Raw genomic sequence first — 24,160 nt, forward strand, 5'->3', positions numbered from 1 at the left:
ATCACGTGAGCATTTCTTACGTTGTATTGGAGCTCCCTGTGAAGACAAATGAATGGACTTGCAAGATCCCAATAAGGTTGAGAAAATGGTGATGGAAAATCCCACTGAATATGGGGGCGCCTGGGTGGCTCAGTCGGTTAAGGGTCCAACTCTTGGGTTTGGCTTGGGTCATACCTCACAGTTCGTGGGTTTGAGCCCCACATCCGGCTCTGTGCCAAGAGTGCAGAGCCTGCTTGGGATTCTCTCTCTCTCACTCTTTCTCTGCCGCCCCACCCCCCCCCCCCCCCCCCCGCTCTCAAAATAAACTTTTTAAAAAGTTTAAAAAAAAAAAGAAAAGAAAATCCCGCTGATTCGATCTAGCCAACACGAGGACCTGAGAAACCTTTGAAGCATCTGAAACGAGACAATAATCACAGTGTATTCTACTCAGCCCAACCCGCTAGATGTTGCAGTCTTAAATATGCACGCTTTAAATGGACATCACCAGCACCTTCCAAAAAGCACAGTCATGGTCCAAGCTGAAAGAGGCAAGTGGGAAAAGCCTCCAAGTGCCACAATTCGCCGTGGCCAACAGGCGGATGGGGGCTGTAACGGTGACCACTAAAACCTCAGAAGTAGCTTCATTTCATTTCAACAAACCTTCTCTGTGGACCACGTGCAGACACTGTTCTAGGACCTGAAACATGGCGGGGAGTAAGCCACGGTGCTCGCTGTCTAATGGAGGAGACCGGCAAGCAAACTGACCACGAACGGGTGGTACAGGCATCAACACACAGTGCTAAGGGGTGTGGAGGAGCGACCCCCACCATGTCCCACCACTGGGTGGGAGGAAGGGGGGATCGAGTTCCCCGAGGAGGTAACTCTTGAACTGAAGTTTCTAAGAAGGAACGGGAGTTGGCCAGGACGAGGAGGAGGGGATGTCTGAGTGGGTGTTGGGGCAGCTAGGCTGTGGGGGTGCCCCAGCGGCAATTCCCGCCACAGGGAGACAATGCACGAAGACCACTTCTCCGTAAATGGCACTGCTGTCCATCCAGTGGCTCAAGCTAAAACCCGTGGAGTCACCTTGATCCCTTTCTTTCCCTCACTGCCCGTATCTAACCATGGAGCCCTGCTGACTTTACTCCAAAATATGTCCCAAATCCATCTAGTTCTTTCTCCAGGCTGCTTCCTAGCAGAAGCCCTGTCTTTCCCCTCTGGACTCTGCAATGGCTTCCTAACTTGTTATGAGCTGAATTGTGTCCTCGGCCCCCACTCCACCCTCTAATTCATATATGGAAACCCGAACCCTCAGTATATCAGAATGTAACTACACTTAGAGATGAAGCCTTAATTACGTAAGTTAAATGAGGCCATTCAGGGGCTCTAATCCAATGTGACTGGTGTCTTCACAAGAAGAGATTAAGACACATGAAGAGATACCAGGGGTACAAACGTAGAGGAAAGACCACGTGAAGACTCAAGGAGAAGGTGGCCATCCGCAAGCCAAGGAGAAGCCTCAGGAGAAACCAGCCCGCTGACAACTCAGTCTTGACTTCCAGCCTCCAGGACTATGAGAAGTAACTTTCTGTTGTTTAAGCCACTCAGTCCACTTATTTTGTGATAAACCGCCTGAGCAGACCAGCACACCTGTCTTCCTGCCTCCACTCAGGCCTTCTAAGATCCACTGTCGGGCAGCTAGACCATCCCACACCGCCACCTGGTTTAAAAATCTCCAGCGGCTTCCCCTACATTTAGAATAAAACACAAACTCCCTGTCCTGGTTCAAGAGGCGCTCCAGGTAAGCTGATGTCCTTCCAATTTCAGATTAAATGTCATTTCCTGGGGCACCTGGGTGGCTCAGTTGTTAAGCATCTGACTTTGGCTCAGGTCACGATTTCGCGGTTTGTGAGTTCAAGCCCCGCGTCAGGCTCTGCAGAGCCTGGAGTCCGTTTCAGATTCTGTGGCTCCTTTTCTCTCTGACCCTCCCCCCTCACACTGTGTGTGTGTGTGTGTGTGTGTGTGTGTGTGTGTGTGTGTGTCAAAAATAAATAAACATTAAAAAAATTATTTTAAATGTCATTTCCTCAGAGAGGCCTTCCCTGGTCCCTGGTATATGTGCTTTCTTTTCTTCATAGCATCCATCACTATCTGGTAGTTTCTTGTTTATGCAGTAGTTTATTTCTGTGCCTCCTACTGGAATGTAAGCTTGTCCCTCTCCCTCCGGAACTTTTATCTGTCACATCCTGTCTCTTGAGCTCAGAACACAGAAGACGCTCAAATATTGTTTTGATGAATGAACGAGAGCAGAGTGCATGACCTGTTAGAGAAATGCAGGTAGTTCAAGGACGGGGGAAAGGGAAGGGCCTGGAGAGGTAGACAGGAGCCAGGATACAAAACATCTTAGATGACCACGATGCCAACAATATCATGGCTGAACAGAACTGATACCCCCCTACTCACACCCAACACCTTCTGTACGTTCTGGTCAATGTCTCCTTAATTGCTATGGAATAATTATATAGTCACAGACTGTTTTATAAAAGGGCTAAGGAGCCCCACGAAGAGGGACCCAAATCTTGTCCACAACTGGGGGTCAACAGCCACTAACGTGGTTGATGGATCCTGGGAATGGATCAGGGCTGGAGCTGGCAGATGACACAGGAACAGACAGCCACCGACAGAAAATCACCAAGCCAAAAATGAACCTGGAGGAATGGGCTAAAGAAGGTGACTGATTGTGCGTGACAAAAGGTGCAGGTCAGGATGCAGGGTAAGGTTCACATTTGCAGCATCCCTACCTGTCCCAGAATATCTGTGTGTCATGGAGGGGAAGAGGGCTTTAAAGGAAAGCGGCAAATTTTTCTCACTAAGGACTGGTTCCTCTGCAGCGGTCCTTTCCTCTCAAAGAGATGGGCGCTTCCAGTGGGAGAAAGAGTGAGAGCCAGAGATGGGAAACAAAGGGTATTTGTGGGGTAAAGTCCCTCAGCAATGGAGAGTCAAGGTGAGCCATGACAGCCCTTCTCAGAGACCTGGAGATGTCAACAGAGACAGGATTGACCAGCAGAGAATCACAGCTGGAAGGGAGGAAGGCAGAGTGGTGGCACTGGGTCCATGTGAAACGTCTTCCTCCTGCCGGTGAGGGGGAGAAATGGAACTCTGGGGACCCCACTGAGGACTCAAGTTTATAAAGCCAACAGGTATGAGCTTTTGGACTTCAGGGAACCAATGAAAATGTCAAAGTGGGAATACACCAACTCGCCATTTTAAAAGATCACTCGATGCCAAACAGGATAGAGTGCAGGGAAGAGAAAGTCAGTGCTTCGGCTCCCCACAGATGGAGGGCTCTGACCCTCTCCAACTCTCCAAGAATCCTGAAAAACTCATCAGGGTGTCTAAATTTCAACTCAGTTTGACAATGTGACTTTTATAATTCCCAAGAATTACACGGTGATTAATTGCGAGACTAAAAGATTTCTCCTACTCAATGTCACTAGAAAACCCATCTCCATAAAAAGAAAGCAGTGCTCTGATATCTACAGATACTGCAATTTGTTAAAAATTGGTCAATCACATCAGTAAAAACCTCAGTACTCAATTAGGGTATTCTGTTTTCAATTAAAAATTATATTTCCCAACCTGATAGACCATCTTGATCATCAAATTTGGCCCCGAAAGACCCCCATTTGTTTCCAAACGTCAAATCATCCCTCTTAGGGCAAAGATTTGTTGAAAAAAATCCTGAGACAAGTCTTGGCACTGTTTATTTTAAAAAGTCAGAATAGGTTTGAGCAACAGAAATGTTTGAGCAACATTGTTTTAATAAGCTTACAGGCTCAGAAAGTGCTGAGGTGACAGAGGTCACGGGGATGTAGTTTCTAGCATGTGTGTGTTTTAAAAATCAGACTTATGATTTTATATCATATATTTGTGTGCATTGGAGTGACAAGAGACAAGGCAGAGAATATATGTATATGTATTTCGTACATGAAAGCCATTGTCAAGATTCTAATGGAATCCTCCTAGAATCTCATTATTCTTGAAATGGGCCAAACAAAATGTATTTCTGGTGCATGCAAACCAGCTATATTATAATCAACCATTCTGTTCAGTTTCAGTTCTATAAAACAAAGGAAGTAATAGACTTTCTTTGGTTCAGTTTCTAAATTTCTGCTGCCTAAAAAAATGACACTAATTTGGATACACTAATACACATTTATGCAAGAGCCCATTAAATAGTCATAGAGAAAGGCCAATTACTCTTGCTTCTGACAACACATCTTTTCCTGGCTAGCCCACACTGGCTCGAACCAATTCAGAGGACAAGATAACAGTTACAGTCTGCAGCACTAACTCTCCTCTTCTCCACGAAATATATTCTCCTACCAAGTTGCAAAAGGTCATTTTTAAAAATCTGCAGTGAAATTCATGAACTATTGGGGGTAGGTGATGAATATTCTGTAAGAAAATCTACCGTTGGAATTAAATGTATTTCATCAGCATAAGTACCAATTACCCAATTACACAAATACATTTTGAAACACTGTTGGCTGGCTACTCTGCTTACTTCAGTATAAGGGTTGGTGCCAGAACCAACCTCAGATACGTTCAGCATTTAAAAAGTCAACCAAGAGACAAAGGGAATTAGAGATTTCTCTTTTCCAACTTTACTGAGATATAACTGACAGACAACACTGTGTTAGTTTAAGGTGTACAACGTGTTGATTTGATGTATATTACAAAATGATTACCACTAGGGCATGAGCTAACACCTCCATCACGTCACGTCATTACCAATTCTCTTTTGCGCTGAGACATTTAAGATCTACTCTCTTAGCAACTTTCAGGTATGCAACTCAGTATTATTAACTACAATCATTATGCTGTATATTAGATCCTCACAATTTATTCATCTTATAACTGGAAGTTTGTAGCTTTTGACCAACATCTCCTCAACCCCAACCACCAACCAAAACCAAAACCAAAACCAAAACCACCGCCAAGGCAAAACTCCTGGTAACCACCATTCTATTCTGTTTCTAGGAGTTCAGCTTTTTCTAGAGTCCATATATAAATGAGATCACACAATATTTGCCTTTCTTGGCTGACTTATTTCACTTAGCATAATGTTCTCAAGGTCCCTCCATGTTGTTGCAAATGGCAGGACTTCCTTCTTTCTCATGATTGAATAATTTTCGTGTGTGTGTGTGTGTGTGTGTGTGTGTGTGCATGTATCACATGATCTTTATCCATTCCTCTGTTGAAATATACTTACATTCTTCCCCATATCCTGTCCTTTGTGAATAATGCTGCAGTGAACACAGAAGTACAGATATATCTTTGAGATCCTGTTTTCATTTCCTTTGGATATATACTCAGAAGTGGAACTGTTGGATCATATGGTAGTTCTAGTCTTAACTTTTTGAGAAACCTTCATACTGTTTGCCATAGTAGCTGAACTAGTTTACATTCCCACCAAAAGTGCACAAGGGTGTATCTTCTTTGGTAAAATGATTACTTAAATCTGCCTGTTTTTAAATTGGGTTTGTTATTTAGCTATGAGAGAGTTTTAAAATACATATTCCATATAAAATCTGTCAGATTTGCAAATATATGATTTGCAGTAAGATTACATATGATGTATATAACGTGTGTGTGTGTGTGTGTGTGTTGTGGACACAAGTCATCTATCAGATTTGCAAATATTTTCTCGGTCTGTGGCTTGTCTTATTTTCTTTTTTAAATCTTAGAGCATACGACCAGGGGAGAGGGAGACAGAGGAACAGGGAGGAAGAGGGAGGGAGAGGGAGAAGGTGGGGGGGGGGAGGGGGAGGGAGAGAGAGAGAGAGAGGGAGGGAGAGAGAAAATCTTAAGCAGGCTCCACACTTAGCATGGAGCCTAGTGTGGGGCTCGATCATACTGGGATCGTGACCTCAGCCGAAATGAAGAGTCAGATGCTTAACCAACAGAGCCACCCAGGCACCTCATTGTCTTTTTATTCTCTTAATGGTATCTTTTAAAGGGTAAAGATTTTTAATTTTGGTGAAGTCCAATTTATCCATTTTTTTTGGAAAAAAAATGGGAGGTGACTTTTTTATGGAAGGTAACTTTGGTATTTATCTAAGAAACCACTGGCTAAACCAAAGTCAAAAATACCTTTTCCTATTTTTTTCTGTACTTTTTCCTATTTTTTCTGGAAGTTTTAGAGCTTTAAATCTTATATTTAAGTCTGTGGTCTATTTTAAGTTCATATTTGTGTGTGTATAAAGTTTAGGTGGAGGTTTCTTCTTTCCTACAGAAAAAAAAATTGCTGAGGCACTTGGGCGGCTGTCAGTTGAGCATCTAACTTGATTTCAGCTCAGGTCATGATCTCATAGTTCATGGGATTGAGCCCTATGTCGGGCTCCACGTTGACAGCATGGAGCCCACTTGGGGTTCTCTGTCTCTTCCTCTCTCTGTCCCTCCCCCATTCATGTGTGTGTGTGCTCTCTCTCAAAATAAATAAATACAAACTTAAAAAAAAGACAAAAATTGCCAATTCCTCCTGCAACATTTGTTGAAAAGTCTGTCCTTTCTCCCACTGACCTGCCTTTGTACTCTTATCAAAATCAATAGATAAACTTAAGAGATTATTTCTGCAGGGGCTCCTGGGTGGCTCAGTCGGTTAAGCATCCAACTTCAGCTCAGGTCATGATCTCATGGTTTGTGCGTTCGAGCCCCGTGTCAGGCTCTATGCTGACAGCTCAGAGCCTGGAGCCTGCTTCAGATTCTGTGTCTCCCTCTCTGCCCCTCTCCCACTCACACTCTGTCTGTCTCTCTCTTTCTCAGAAATAAACAAACATTAAAAAAAAGAGATTATTTCTGGATACTAAATTTTGTTCCATTGATCTATATGCTCTTCCCATGCCAAGAGTACAGTCTTGGTTGCTATACCTCTATGGTGAGTTTCAAAATTGAGTAGTGTGTATCATCTAATTTTGTTCCTTTTCAAAATTGTTTTGGCTGTTCTAGACCCTTTGCATATTCACCTACATTTAGCCAATTCCTACCAAAAAACTCAAACACAAAAACAAAAACCTGTTGAGATTTTGATATGGAGATTGTTGAATCTACAGATGAGGGTGGGCGGGGGGGAGGAGACTCTCATCTTAACAATATTGATTGTTCCAAGCCACGTTCATGGAATGTCTCTCCCTTTACTTAGGTCTTCCTACACTTCTCTCAGCAATTTTTTTTCAAGTTTTCAGCATAAAAGATTTGTTCTTTTATATTTTTCCTAAATATTTTCTTCTTTTGTAAGCTACTATAAATGAAATAGTTTCCCAATTTCATTTTTGGATTGTTTGTTGCTAATACATAAAAAAAAACCCAACTGATTTGTGTATAATGATCTTTTATCCTGGAAATTTGTTAAACACGCTCACTAATTTTGGTAGCGTTTTTGTAATTTCCTTAGTATTTTCTATAGAGAATCATACTCTCTAAAAACAAAGCCTTATTTCTTCCTTTTCATTCTACATACCTTTAATTTCTTTTTCTTGCTTTATTTCATTAGCTAGAACCTCTATATGATGTTAAACGGAGTGATGAAAGAATTCAGTTTATTATGAAGTATTTTGTCAACTGTAGATTTTTCATATATGTCCTTTGCCAAGTTGATGAAGTTCCCTTTTATTCCTTGAGTTTTTATAATAAGTGGGTGATGAATTTTGATAAATGCTTTTTCTGCATTTAATGAGATTATCATTAACTAATCATATGAGGTTTTTTTGTGCTTTATTATATTCATATGGTATGCTACATTGCTTGATTTTGGATGTTTAACCAACCTTGCATTTTGGGGATGAATCTCACTTGGTCATACTATATCATCTTTGTTGTTGTTGTTGTTGTTGTTTGTTTGTTTGTTGACATTACTACACTCACTTTGCTAATTTTTTAAAAAGATTTTTGTATCTATGTTAGTGATGAATACTGATGTGTGGTTTTCTTTTCTTGTGATGTCTTTGTTTGGCTTTGATATCAGAGTAACACTGGCTTCAAAGAATGAGTTTGGAAGTGTTCCTTTCTATTCTATATTGTGAAAGAATTCGTCTAGAATTGGTATCATTTCATCTTTAAATAGTTAATGGAATTCACCAGTAAGCCATTTGACACTGGGATTTTATTTGTGGGAAGATTTTTGTTACTATTTCAGTCTCTTTACTTGTTATATATCTATTCAGATTTTCTACTTTTTTCTTAAGTTAATTTTGATAATTAATGCCTGTCTGAAAATTTGTCCATATTATCTAAGTTGTCTAATTTAGTGGCATGAAATTATTATATTCCATTTGTAATTTTTATTTCTGTAGGGTCAGTAATGTCCCTTCTTTCATTTCTGATTTTGATGATGTGAGCCTTCCCTCTTTTTCTCTTCATCAGTCTGGCTAAAGGTTTATTAATTTTCTTCATCTCTTCAAAGAACCAACTTTGACTTTATTGATTTTTCTTTACTGTGTTTTTGCTTTCTATTTCATTGATTTCTACTCTATTTCCTTCATTTTCTTTTCTTTGGTTTTAATTTGGTCTTCTTTTGCTGGTTTACACTGGAAGCTTCGTTTATTGATTTGAGAACCTTTCTCTAACACAGTTATTTAAACCTACAAATTTCTTTTAAGTACTACTCCAGCTGCATCCATAATTTTTGGTTTGCTGTGTTCTCATTTTCACTCAAGGTCAAATATTTCCTAGTTGCCTTTTTGATATCTTCTTAGATCCATGTATTATTTATAATTGTGTTAATTCCCAATAAGTTGCAGTATTCCTCAAATTCTTTCTGCTATAGATTTCTACTTTAAGTCTGTTATGGTTAAATGGTTATGGTTTTTAAAATTATTAAACTTGCCTTCTGATATAGCATATACTCTATCCTGGAAAATATTCCTTTTGCATTTGAAAAGAATATGTATTATGCTGTTGTTGGGTGGAGTTCTATAAATGCCATTTTACCCCAATTAAGGTCAAATTTGATAGTGTTGTTCAAGTCTTCAATGTCTTCGCTGATTCTCCGTTTAGCTATTCTATCAATTATTGAAGTGGGAGTATGAAAATCTCTAATTGTTGAATTTGACATTTCTTCTTTCCTTCCCTCAGTTTTTGGTTCATGGATGAGGGGCCACTGGTGTTAGATATATATACATTTATCAACTGTAGTATCATCTTCATGTATTGATGTTTTTATCATTTTATCGTTATATTTTATCATTTACAATTATCTTTTTTTTTAACTTTTTTTAACGTTTATTTATTTTTGAGACAGAGACAGAGCATGAACGGGGGAGGATCAGAGAGAGAGGGAGACACAGAATCTGAAGCAGGCTCCAGGCTCTGAGCGGTCAGCACAGAGCCCGACGCGGGGCTCGAACTCACGGACCGTGAGATCATGACCCGAGCCGAAGTCGGCCGCTTAACCGACTGAGCAACCCAGGCGCCCCTATCATTTACAATTATCTTATCATTCTTTTCTACATACTAGTAATTTTTTACTAAAGTCTATTTTGTCTGATACTAATATATTTACTCCAGCTCTCTTAATGGTTACTATTTGCATGGTATATCTTTTCCTACATTTTTACATTCAATCTATTTGTACCTTTCATTTGTTGCAAACAACATATTGTCGGACCTTGCTTGTTCATCCAATCTGGGAATCTCCGCCTTTTGACTTGGGTGTTTAGTCCACGTACCTTTAATAAAGTCATTGATTTGACTGGATTTACATTTGCCATTTTGCTATTTGTTTTCCAGGCCTCAGGTCCTTTTTTTATTTTGTTTTTCTTTTTACTTTATTTTGTGTTAATTTTAAAATTTCTTAAAAATTTCTATTTATTTTTGAGAGAGACACAGAACATGAGTGGGGGAGGGGCAAAGAGAGAGAGGGAGACACAGAATCCAAAACAGGCTCAGGATTCTGAGCTGTCAGCACAAAGCCCAACGCGGGGCTTGAATTCACGAACCTGAGATCATGACTTGAGCTTAAGTCGGATGCTTAACTGACTGAACCACCCAGGTACCCCTTAAATATCTATTTTCTAGTGTGCCATTTTGATTCCTTTTTTTTTTTTTAATTTTAACTCTCTTATTGGGCTATTTTCTTAGTGGCTGCCCTGGGGATCACAGTATGCATCTCAAATTAGAACAGTCTACTCCAACTTGATTCTGACCAAATTCTAGTAAAATACAGAAATTTGACTTCACTATAGTTCCATTTCCACCTTCCTCCTTTGTTATTATTGCCACGCATATTTCATGTATGTATAACATAAACCCAGCAATACAGTGCTACAAGACACACTATGCAATTTTAAATGTCTTTTAAGGAACTTAAGAGAAGAGAACAATTATCAGTCTTTTATTTTTACCCATATATTTGCTATTTCTAACCCTCAGCTTTATTTTCTTCCCATATGTTCTCTACCTCAACCTTCTCTTCTACTTCCCACGAAGTGGCCCAGCCATAGGAAATATCGTAGGTTATCGTAGGTGATAACCACAGAAAACATCCCGAAACTAAAGACTGTCCAGAAATCAAATTTCTGAGATAAATCACGAAGGGAAGAAACTTTTCCAAAAATGACCTAAGTACCATCGTCTCACGCAGCCTCTTATAAGCAATCTTCCAGTGTGAAACAAAAGAGGATTTCAGCCTATGGCCTCACGTTTTTCTGTTTGGAAGGTAACTTACTACAAGTCATGAACCTCATCCTTAAGTCACTGCTGACTTCTTCTTTCCCACAGATATTTCTTGTAGTCTCATGTGTTGTACAGTTCTAAAATCCAGGTGTTCCCCTTTATGTCTCAATGAGCTGGTTCATTTCCTTGGTGTGATTCCTTGGAATGATCTTCCTCGGTATTTTTGAATGAGGAGGTTAGCAGGAGGATATCTTTCCGACCTGCAGGAACTAAACCCAGACTTAAATTTATATTGAACACCACACCAGGGGGAAAAATCCTTCTATGTGCAAACTGTTTCAACTGTAGGATAATTAGAACTCTTGGATGTCTAAGTTTGCATTCACCAAACAAGAGTAAAATAATTATTCTTGGACCTGTTAGAACTTGACCATATATTTCATTAAGATATAATTATGGTTTCAGAACATTGCTAAGGAAATATTCCAACATGCCATATCCGTTTCATTGTATGTATAAACCTATGTATGCGACTGCTTCATAAACATAAATACATGTTTGCTTTTTATTTATTTTTTGTTGCTCTTGCTGTCATGCTGGTGGTTTGGGTTCCTTAAAATACTGCCGATATAGCTTCTCACCATTTCCAAGTAGGGATAGAATGTTTGTAGGTAGGAGGTCACTGACAGTGGGGTCTGCTTAGTACAGTTGAAAGGAAAACAAATGAAAAAAGGAAAAAAAAAGAGAGAGAGAGAAAGAAAATAGAAGCTAAGAAATGCTGGTGAGAATTGGAAAGAAGTTATCGGTGTCTGAGTCCTTTGCTTGATCTAATTATTGCCTAGCAGAGCAAAACCTTGGAGCCCTGAAGAGAAGGAAGAATAGAGAATGAGGTTCAGAGGAAAGTCTAAAGAAATTGTATGTTAGTCACCAACGTGCTTTAATTAAAAAAGGTAAAAAGGACATTCCTCTCCCTCTAAACAAAAGGCCCATTGAAATGGAAACTAATGACATCTTCAGGAAAACAGAAAGGGTTTGATGCGGAAAATAACTAACATCCTACACAGTAATATTTTGTGATTGGCAAACAGAAAGCAATAGTTCAAAATTTATCAAGCTTATCAGTTCCACCTAATTAAGGATAGAGCCAGAGGGTATCGTAAACAAAACCCTAATAACTCACTTTTCAGCTCTGGCCCCAGTGAAATCTAATATCCTTCTTGAAATGTGCTCAGTGGTCTCTGCTCATCTTGACCTTTGTCAAAAAGGCGACCACATGGAAACACTGCGCTCTGTGGAGGCTAAGGACAAAATTATTTGGAGATTACATTCTGGTCGTTTATGACCAGACTCTTGTCTCCAGCCAGAACACTGCCAGAGGATGCATGAAATTTGTATGTGGTTCCTTGAGAACCTGGAGGATAATGTAAGAATTTCTATTTCCATTATTGCCGCCATCTCCACTCCATTTGCTTCAAAATGAAGCCCAGCGTTTCCCCAGAAACCACCCCTCTCAACTTAGATGCTGCACAGTGAAAGTTGTATGTTCATCAGGGTGCTTGGATGAGGGTCACGAAAGGTTCTCTGAAGCTTAAAATTAGAAACAGTTTAGATATTCGGTGAATGCAAATCCAAAGACACTCAGGCTCCTTACTTTTCATCTTCCACCCGTGTCCCAAATTCTCTTTTCTTCCGAAGTCACTTCGTATCCCCTTTCAGTCTTCTTTCGGCCAGAGAGAAGAGTGTTATGACTAGATGTTTGTGTCTACCCAGATTCGTATGTTGAAGTCCTAACCCCCAAAACGTGATGGCATTTGGAGATGGAGCCTTTGAGAGGTGATTCAGTTTGGTGGGGTTATAAGGGTGGTGCCCTCATGATGGGAACAGTATTCTTAGAAGACAAGGGAGAGGCCACAGCCCCTTATTTCTCCATCATGTGAGAACACAGTGAGAAGGTGACCATTTGTAAGCCAGGAAGAGAATTCTCAGCACAACCCAACATGCTGGCACCCTGATTTCACTCTTGCAGACTCTAGAACTATGAGAAATAAATATCTGTTGTTTAAGCCACCCATCTATGTATTTTGTTGTGGCAACCCACACAGACTGAGAAAGGGAGATGTCCTTGAGAAGAGACGGTTGTCCTTAGACCACATCTCTGTGTCACACTGAGACATGGGTGGCCATAGGAGCCAGCAGCCAAGAGGAACAGGGCAACGTGAGTCAGGCAGGTAAGACATTTCTGGCAAGAGTGCTTGTGACTGGAGGGCCAGGTAGATAAATGAGTCAGAGACGCAGGAACCCCACTTCTCAAAGGCATCAAATGCAAGAGGGAGTAGGCAAATGCTGGATATACCGGGTGATAAGTCACTGGGTACTCTTTGGCCAAGAGTTCAGAGAAGCAGAGAGAGAACTAGAAAAGGCCTGAAGGGGATGCATCCTGGATCTGCCTCCCTACAGGGTGGTCAGGCTCCATAGCTTTGATCTTCTGCAATGTCCTCCCATCATAAGTAGCCTAATAAGTGATCCCTGGGAGTGGGACTGGCCCCACGCGAGGTGGTCATAACCTGGAATGATAAAGTCTAAGAACTCAGAGCTAAGAGAAACAAGAGATCAGTGAGCCATCCTGAATTATGCAGAGGCCAAGGAGTCCCCAAAAGACTAGATGATATTTTCTCTCCAAGGTTATAACTTGAGGAGTTACAAAACTAGTTAAGTTACAAAACTTAATGCCCACTTCAGAGCTTTGCCCATTACCCCACGATATCTTGTGTTACACAGTGTTTGAGACTATCACACAGCCTTTTGGCTTAGATCTCAGCATACTGTCCAGGCACAATCTTGTCTCAAAGAAATAATTCCTTAATGGAGAAGTACTTTGGGGCCAATAATGGAAGACCCAGAATGCAAACTTATGGTACTGGATTTTTCTAGAACTCAAGTGTCTTCATATGAAAATGTTAAAGGCTCCTGAAAATTGTAAGTAAGGAGTGTATGTGTGTGCGTGCATGCACTCACACATTTTCCTGGAAAGAGCTTTTATTTAAAAAAAAAAAAATTATCATGTAGGTTAAGAACCAATGTTGTAGATAAAAGGGAGTTTAGCTGGAGAATGCCATGGCCCAGAATCTTTCCTCCTGGGTTGTAAAGAAGTTGAAATTCCGTTTATAAAGTATTACTTTTAACAACCATCGTTACTTTCAAAGAACGTTAAGGGTTTTTTTTTTTTTCTGTCTCTTATACCCTCTCAAAGAAATATATTATGTTACTGTTAGAAACCCCTTGTGAGCAAATACTTCCAGGAATGTAACTCCCATTCTTTCCAATTAGAGCCATGTTGTCAAGATGAGGAAACCCATTCACAGGTCTGAGAGTGCCAAGGAACTCGTTCTGTGCAGGCAGAGGAGAAAGGAGAGTTACCCCGTCTACCCCAGCCTTCACCTAGTGTTCTGGGAAACCATACTTCAGGGTCCGGTTTGCTACTGTGCCATTCTGCCTTCCACCATGCGTGACAGGAGAGTTGCCCGTTCCCAGTCCATCTGCGGGGATCGCCCTCAGCAGCACTGAAAAGTAGGCAAAGTTTGCCTTCATTAGTCTCTGCAAACTTTCTGGCTTTGGGCTTCTAAAAATTGAATCTGACAGTTAAGCACTTTGTGGTTTTCAAATCATACTGCCTGTCTCGCCATAAAATCCTCCTTTTAACCAAGCCCCTTCTTCCTGTTTCGTTGACATCTTCTGTGCCTCCTCTCTGTCACTGCCTTCCTAAGATACAGATCCGCAACTGGGTCTGGGACATTTGTGCCTTTGGAAATTTCTATCAGTGTGCTACTTCTCCCAAAGCTTGCTAAAGTATAGAATTTATATCTAGATGTAGAATAAAAGGCTTTCTCGGGGAGTAATATTGTGAATAAACTATGTGGAGAGCTAGGGACATTTCCTGAGTGCCTACAAATCATGCCAGAGGGTCCTGCCTGTAGGAAAAAGCTGTCTTGCCCATATGCACCTGTAAGCTGGGGTACTGGGAATTTTCCTTTAACACAAAATGTTCGGAACGAAAGTGAAGAATCCTGGCTCCAAAATAGTTACACAGAAATCACCACAAAATCTCCTCAAATACGTATTTAAAATTTTTTTTTTAATCTGTATTTTTGAGAGAGGGAGAGATGGTGTGAGCAGGGGACAGGCATAGAGAGAGGGAGACACAGAATCCGAAGCAGGCTCCAGGCTCCGAGCTGTCAGCACAGAGCCCAACACGGGGCTCGAACCCATGAACCGTGAGATCATGACCTGAGCCAAAGTCAGATGCTTAACAAACTGAGCTGTCCAGGTGCCCCTCAAATATGTATTTTAAATCTGTTGACAATTTCTCTCTAAGTGCTTGTGTGCATATATGATGAATCAATCTATTTAGCACTAAAAAAAAAAGGCTGAAGAAGAAATTCTCAGTTCTACATGCAAATGTTTATTTTTTAAAAAAATGCAGATGTTGCTTGGCTCACAGATCCGCCAGGCATGTAGAAGATCACTTGACGCTAGGACTCCCACAAGGAACTCTGAGGGGCCAGGGATTGTGGGCTCATTTTTCATACAAGCCAGAGAATTGTTTTAAATCCCTTCCACACAATTTTATTTGCAGAAGTCCTGCTAATGCAAACCATACTGTCTTGAGTTCGGTAAATAGCAAACACAAAATGACTCAGCCTTTTTAAAGATATTATTCCTTCGCTAACTTTGAGAGAGGAACCAGAACACCATTTTGAACGCTGGAGAAGCCCAAAGCCAGCTTCCAGATCATCCCCCGCGGCCACTGGGGAACGCAAGCCTTCACCTTGATTGCCTTGGAAAAGGGGCAGCATTCTACCATTTTTAAATCTGATGTGGTCATTTCCAGTCTGCTCTGTCCTGGCCAGAAGCACATCGCCAAGTTCTCTGTTTTTCTAAAGGCTGAACAAGTATGGCTTACAAAAATTCATTCTGACAGGGAGTTTGAGGACTTCAAATCACATGGTATGCCTTGCTGTAGAATTCTAACATTGTAATCAAAATGGTCTGTTTTCGTGAAATCTAATTTTGACCAACTAGTTACAGGCAATGGGCATTATCAGACGGGAAATTCCATAATCCAAACAGACCAGTTATCCATCTTCTGCATTTCAGAAGAATCCTTGATGGGAGTTGAGTTTTTCCAGTTTCCTTCTATATCCATCGATCTGCTGTGTGACGTGCAACATCCCTCTCCCAGCTTCAAGTTCCATTATCTGGACAAGATACTCAAAAATGCCTGCCCCTCCCACCAAGGAAGTAGGAAGAACATTCTAACATGATCCTGGGTGGTTTGTGGCCCCCTTCTCATGAAAGTAATCCCTAGAACCACCCCAAAACACCAAAGATGAGGGAATTCTGGTTCTGAAACCAGAAGATACCTATAACTCACACAATAACAGATAAAGACAGAAAGAAAACAGAGGAGTGGTCAATATCACAGAGGAGGGAAAATTCAAACTTAAATGTTGGCAGGGATGGCCATGGTGAGAAATAAGCCATTCATTATCTCAGAAATCTGGCAAAGGTACTAGAGATAATCACTTTTCAGCATGAAGGAGGTACATATGCAATAGGAGATAAACACAGGGAAACTGTTTGGAGTTTTGCATGGAAAACAAGTTGCCCCTGGTCTCCTTCTCAACATTTATTGAGGGAAACATCCAAAATAGAGAAAACTATAAATAAATACCCCTCCCCCCAAAAAACTCAGAGGAAATTAAAGTAATGCAGAAAGAAGAAAACTTCGCGATACTACATGCATGAAATAATAAGATACCATTTAATCATAATCATAATAATCAGCATTTAAGAGCTCCCAGAAGTTAAAAACATGAAAGCCAAACTTGCAAATTCAATACAGACTTTCACAAAATGATAAAGATGGACAAGAGGACATAAAAGGTAAGAAAATTAAGGGTTAGATGAGAATGTCCAACATCCAAATGATAAAAGTCCCATTCAAGCTGAAAATGTGCATGAGTGAATTTTTTTTAAATGACCCACATCAAGATGCATTATCATATTTCAGAACTCTAGAAACAAAGAACAGGTCCTAAATATTTCTAAAAAGGGAATCTACATTATACCCAAAAGAGCAGGAGTCAGAGCAGCACTGGGCATTGTGTCAGTCTGCTCAGGCTGCCATAACAAAATAGCACTGACTGGGTAGTTTAAACAAAAGAGATTTATCCTGCCATAGTTCTGGAGGCTGAAAATCCAATATGGCGGTGGTAGCATGGTCAGGTTCCAGTGACAGCTCTCTTCCTGGTTTGTCAATGGCCACCTTCTTGTTGTTGCCCTCACGTTCTTCTGTGCATGTAGAGAGAGAAGGAGGTCTCTCTCTTCCTCTTTTTATTAGGAACCCACCCTTGTGACCTTCTTTAATCTTAATTACCTCCTAAAAGCCGTATCTCCAAATATAGCCACATTAGGGGTTAGGGCTTCCACATATGAATTCAGTACGCAGCAGGCATCTAAAATCAATATTAGAAGCTAGAAGATAGTGGACAATTGCCAGGGATGGGACAGGGAGGGGAATCACTAGGCAGGTAATTCCTCAAAAACAGCAACAGTGTTCAAAGGAGACTCTGCAGGTACAAAATATGACAGATGTCCACCAACAATTTACATGACATATTAAAGTTTCACACATGGGTTGAATTTTTTTAAAGTGGGAAAGAGAATGGAGAGGAAAGGAAGCATAAGGGCTAAAATACTATGGATCCCAAAAGGAACTCAGTAATATCTAAAATTGATTGATCAAATACAGTAAAACATTGGCTTGCAAGTAACTTGTTCTGTGAATGTTCTGCAAGACGAGCAAACATTTCTAATAAATTTTAACTTGATAAATGGGCCGTATCTTGCAATACAAGTAGTAAATGACGCTGAATGTTACATGATCACAACTGAGGCAATCGTTCTCTCTCACTCGCTGCGAGATTGTGGGTGATCGAATCCCATGCTCGGATGCTGGGTCTCAGGCCGCGGTGTTTGGCAGAAATCAGTGATTTTTCAGAATCTTGGAAGGCGCTCACAATAGGCACTAGTGTATTTTTTGTTACTTCCAAGCACCTGTGGACAGTCCTTTGCTTCTCCAGAAAGAGTGAGCTTAGGAACGCTTTGCTTTATTCTAGGTCAGGCTGCCTACAGACAAAGACCCTTTCCTCTGCTGCCTTATTGCCAGTTACACTAAATACAGCATAGGACAAGAGTTTATTAATACTGTACTGGAGTCAACATCCATTAGTGACAGTGAAAGTCGTCCTACACAATAACCCTCCTCTCTCTTATCTTCCCGACACTAGCCACGAAGGTTTTCAAAGGTAAATACAGGTTAATTTATTTTTCTTTATATTTTGTATTTTATTTATGATTTTGTGTTATATTACAGTACGGGTATCGTTTTTTATATGAATATCTTAGGGTTGTGGAATGAATCATCTTAGTATTTATTCCTTATGGGGAAATTTGCTTTGATATACAAGTGCTTTGGATTACAAACATGTTTCTGGAACAAATAATGATCACAAACCAAAGTTCTACTGTTTAGCTTTATAGATTGTGATACAGATACTCTATGGTGACCTCAATGTGTGATGCCCTTGGATACCTCCTCCTCTTAAGAGAGGCTAGAAACTGACTTGATAAACAAAAGGGAGATTGTCCTTGGTGGGCCTGAATTAATCAGGTGAAAGTCTGTGAAGAGAGAGGCCGAAAGAAGTGAGAGGCCCAAGTGGCAGCGAACATTGGGTGGCCTTGAGGAGCTGAGGGGAGGCCATGGTGGACAGCCAGCAAGAAAATGAGGACCTCAATCCTACAACTTCGGCCAACAGGCGTGTGAGCTTGGAAGAAGATTCTGAGCTCAAGAATGTAACACGGCTCAGCTGACATCTTGGTTGTGGTGTCGTGAGACCCTGAGGAGAGGACACAGTAAGGCTGTGCTTGGACTCCTGACCTACGGAGATAATGAGCTAAGAAAAGTATATCATGTTAAGCCACTAAATCTGCAGCAACTTACTATGCAACGGTACTTAATACACAGTTGTAGGATTTAGAAATATGAAGAAATGTGCCAAAAGGCATTAACATAGTTACCTTCGATATGCTGAACCAACAGGGGTGGGGTGAGGTGGCTGACTGGTGAACAGGGACTATTTCAACTGTTGTTGTTATAAGGTTTTTATTATTTGACCTTGAAAACCATATCCATGCATTACTTGGGGGAAAAACAAGACCCTAATTTTCACAGAAGCTAACATGAGGGAAATTTGAAGATTATAGGACTCATTTTCAAATGAAACGGGACAGTGTATGTAAAAGTGCTTAAAAAATTAAAAAGTACTGTACAAAGATAAGGACTTATAATTAAGTTTTAAGATCTCAGTTTGTCATTAACTGAATATTTGTGTTCCTCTAAAACATTCATATACTGAAACCCTAACCTGCAGCGGGGCTGTATTTGGAGACGGGGACTCTACAGAAGTAAATAAGTTCAAGTGTGGTCATAAGGGTGGGGCCCTGATCCAATAAGACTAGTGTCCTAATAAGAAGAAACACCATGGGGCGCCTGGGTGGCGCAGTCGGTTAAGCGTCCGACTTCAGCCAGGTCACGATCTCGCTGTCTGTGAGTTCGAGCCCCGCGTCAGGCTCTGGGCTGATGGCTCGGAGCCTGGAGCCTGTTTCCGATTCTGTGTCTCCCTCTTTCTCTGCCCCTCCCCCGTTCATGTTCTGTCTCTCTCTGTCCCAAAAATAAATTTAAAAAAAGTTGAAAAAAAAAAAGAAAAAAAGAAGAAACACCAGACAGCTCCTTCCCTCTCTCTCTGAGTGTGTGCAAACCAAGAAAAGGCCATGCGTTGACACAGTGAGAAAGAGCCTGTCTGCAAGCCAACAAGAGAGCTCTCTCCAGAATCTGAAATGGTCAGAACCTTGATCATAAACTTCTAGCCTCCAGAACTATAAGAAAATAAATACCTCCTGTTCAAGCCACACAGTCTATGATATTGTGTTATGGCTCCCTGAGCAGACTAATACACAGTCGAATATTCCAGCGTGTTTTGTAGATGAATATGACAATGTTTAAAGTTCATTCTAATTATTAAATTTAAGTAGTGGTTTTAAAATGGAAAATACTGTTTCATGGGTGGGAGCAAATAAAACAAGGGCTTCCTGAATATAACACATGAGTTCAACCTGAAATTGCTATTGCTAAGTGACGACACATGTATCCAGAAAATAGCAAAAATACGGAAAAGGACACAACAAAGCAATTATCTGATAAGGATGTGCACTAACGGTCTCACACAAGGATGCTTCCTGTGGTATCACGTGTCATAGTGAAAAACTGGAGACAAGCTAAATGACCAATAATTAGAACATTAGTTAGATAAATTATGTCACTGCCACCCGATGAAGTATAATGTGATCATTTTAAAATCAGTTCTACAGGAGTAATTAACACCTTAAGAAATCATGAACAATATAGTTCAGGGGGACGTGTTACAAAACAGTGTGAGCAATACAATTCGAGTTGGGAGTGTGTATATATTTGTGAATGATCCATGCCAAGATGCTAATAGTTATCACTAGGAGTAGAAGTAGTTTTATTTTCTCATTAGGGCTTTTCTACATGTTCTAAATATTCTGTAATACACATGCTTGCTTTTGTACTGTATATATATGCATATATTTTTTACTTGGAGACCCCATTATGATAATTTGCCTTTCATTAGTTCTCAGAGAATTTGACAAGTTGGTTCTTATATTTTAATGCAGCAGATAAACTCAAATTCAGTTCTGTCTAGCTGATTCTCTTCTAGTAGATGAGAAATGCCAGGGGGTTCCAAGTCTTGCTAATCACAAAAAGCAAAGGAAGTTGTGGTCACAAGCAATCAGCGGACAGTGTAGAGATCCATTCTGGGGCTTTGCAACTGCTGATGCACTAGGTTGCCCGCCATGTCCACCCTATGGCACATGGCTTCCGAGACTTGAAAGTGTGTTCAGAACATAGCAAATTCTTCTGGGGCAAACTTACTCTGTTCTTCTAGGGACAGAGGGTTTGGACAATGCTTTCTGCCCAAGATTTAAACGGAGTTCCCAAAGGAGAAGTGGATAGGATACTCAGCTCTCTTAGCCTTCTTGCCTCCCTCATTCCTTCTCTTCAGTTCCTTCTCCTTACAGCAAAAAACTCACTTCACTCAAAGAGGGGGACACTTGACTCTTGAAGCAGTGGGTGAACCACCTCTCAGTGCAGGGCTGAGAACTGTGTGGGCAGAGCCCTCTTAAAGGAAGCAGATGTTCCCAGGAGTTGGTAAAACTGTGGAATTATAGTGGTAATAATTAATCTGTTGTAATTTTTCCCTCACCAGAATTTGCTGAAACTATTCCAATAAGCACAGATTTGACTCATTAATTCACAATTTTTTTTTAAAAGGAACCATTTCCATTAAGAAAGGAAAGTGAATGGTGTTGACAATCATTGATAAGCCTGTAATTAACTGGAAGTGATGCTTCTTCCCTCTACAAACAAGGGAGGGAGATACACCATAATCAGGGATACTCTAAAATTTCTGAGCCACCCAGCGAATGAGGTCTTTGTCTCTAGACCTCCTCAGTCACCAGTATCCCACGCCACCTCCATTTGGGACTCTTTCTGCTCCACCTAGAATCCTACCACAGAACTGCCTGGCAGATAATTATGGTGATCAAGATGTAGGTGATCAAGGTGGAGGCCTCTCATTTCAAGGGCCTCCAGGAGTCATCCAGACAATTCTGAAGATTAAGGCGGTCTTCCCTTCTCGCCGCTCCATTTCCTGCCTAACTCCCTCTCTTTCTCTCCCACCACCAACTGTCTCTTAGGAAGCAGCAACCTTAACTCAACTTGTACAGGTCCATCCGGCCTCACACAGGGGAGGTAATACTGGGTTGAGCTTCAGAGAAGGGGATGTGGGCAAGTCTTTCAACCATCTCTGCACTAGCCGCTCCTTACCTCACAGCAGTACATACTACTTCAGTGATCCTCAGGTGGGGTTGGCGGAAATAGTATGTCCCCTCTCAGGAGAAGGCATCAGAATAGAGACCTGATGTGTGGAAGTTGGCAAAGCATACTTCATTGATCTAATGTTTATTGACAAAAACTCCAAAAGCCAAGTTCAATGACACTGGTTTAGCTGGTGGGGATCCACAGAGGATAAAATAAGGAAGTTTTACATGAGTTTGAAAAGAATGAGAAACACAGAAGCATTGCAACTCAAATTGAACCAAAGAAAATCTAGTAAGAACTCCTGGGGAATAAAATCAGAACACTCAATGGGCAATCATTTAATCATTAATGTTGTATCTTTTTGCAAAACCTTCTGTGATACCGCTGGGTATAAGGTAAGGACTCCGGGTGACACCCTCACAGCTCTCCTAGTGCTTAACAATTCTTGACACATCCTCTCTCTAGACACTCAGCAGGGCTGAGTTCCTTTTTGGAAGACAGAAAAATAGATTGAGTGGCGTTATGGGTTGAATTGTGTCTTACGCAAAATATGTTGAAGTCCTAACCCTCTAGTATCTCAGAATATAAAATCTTTGAAAATAGAGTTGTTGTAAATGTAATTAGTTAGGTCAGGATAAAGTCCTACTGGGGTAGCATGGGCCCATAATCCTGTATGGCTAGTGTCCTCGTAAGAAGAGAGGAAGAGACACAGACACACAGAGCGAGAAAGCCACGTGATATTAAAGGCAGAGGTTGAAATGATGCATCTATAGGCCAAGGAACGCTAGGGTCTACCAGAAGCCAAGGAAGAATCCTCCCCTAGAACCTGCAGACAGAGCATGGCCTTGTCAACTCCTGATTCAGATGCCTAACCTCTAGAACCGTAAGAAAACACGTCTGTTGTTTCAACCCGCCCAGTTTGCGATATTTTGTTATGGCGGCCCAATACACCGGGTGACAGGCTATGGCAACTTTCCTCCAACAATCTGTTAGGAATGCAGTCGCTCCAGCATGCACTTGGTCTGGTTGAGGATGAGGAGGACTAATGTCAGTGGGTGGGCTTCCTGGGCGTGAAGTACAGATGAGGCAGGTGTTTCATTTTTACAAAGAAGAGTAGTGAGATCCTGCCAGTGGAGATGTTCAAACGTAGACGGACGCCCGTTCGGCAGAGATGTTGAAAAGGATTTAGTTTTCTATATGAGGATATGGACTCTAGAATTATCTTGAACTGTCTCGCCTTCATCCAGAAGGTCCCCCATGAGAGGTATGCAAAATCCACATGGAACCACGCTAAGTCTTTTTTGGTCATGGCCCAGTCAAAAATAAAAATGTTTCTTATTGGGCGCCTGGGTGGTTCAGTCAGTTATGTGTCTGACTCTTGATTTAAGCTCAGATCATGATCTCACAATTCATGAGTTTGAGCCCTGTGTTGGGCTCCATCATGCGGAGTCAGCTTGGGATTCTCTCTCTCTCCCTCTCTCTCTGTCCCTCCCCTGCTCTCTCTCTTAAGATAAATAAATAAATAAACTTAAAAAAAAATGCTTTGCAGATTGTACCAAAAAGCCTGGAATATTGCTTAGTTGTTTCTATCTTTTCCACCTAGAAAATATTCTAGGCCTCTTGACATAGACTTTTGCCGATGCTTTCAAATAAGTATCATGTGTTGAGCACTAACCATGTTCCAAATTCTAAGTTAGTTTCCTTTTACACTTAGAGTCATATTTAATCACGTGCATTTACTCCAAGATGTGCCACATATTAGCATGACTAAGGTAGCATGATAACACCCTTCTAGAAAGACGAGGCAACTTTTCTCAAGAACCATCCTGCACAGGTAGATAACTCACGCTCAAGGTTCATGAATCACTTCAACTTTGACCCATCCAATGTTCACTTGCAGACATAAACCAGTGTAGGATCTTGTCCTAGTAACTGGAGAGGTGGGCCAGGGAGAAGTTCCAATACCAGAAATGGCAGACCACATCTGGGCTCTGCAGCAGTGGAGGATGCAGGACATTATTATTCAGCATCACTCATTTAGACTCATTTAGACCAAACAGATGCTGTGTGGTATACACAGTGATCTCATTAAGGGTATGGGCTCTTTTTTTCTTTAAGTATAAGCAATTATTATCCATTTTCATTGCAACCACTTAGCTTCTGTAGAGCATTTTAAGAATTTGTAATAAAATCAGGAGATAATATGACTTTTAATAACATTTATAGAAGGTACAAAGATCATCATGCAATGACTAACACCTATGTTCCCATGTCCCCAGTTTAAAAAGTTGGCGTTTTCTTCTCCTCCGATGTAACTACACGAGTTTGAGAGCTATCCTGAAAGGGGCTCTGATGTAAGTCTCCAAATACACAAGGCTGAGCTGATCCAAACGAGTGCAGACCTGTGCAAACTGCGGAACTAAGTGTGCCCCCATTCCTCTGGTCTGTGACACCTACCAACCCTCACAAATTTCTAAACCTACTCCC

The sequence above is a fragment of the Prionailurus viverrinus genome, chromosome B2, assembly GCF_022837055.1.
Source record: "Prionailurus viverrinus isolate Anna chromosome B2, UM_Priviv_1.0, whole genome shotgun sequence".
NCBI classification, from domain to species: Eukaryota; Metazoa; Chordata; class Mammalia; order Carnivora; family Felidae; genus Prionailurus; species Prionailurus viverrinus.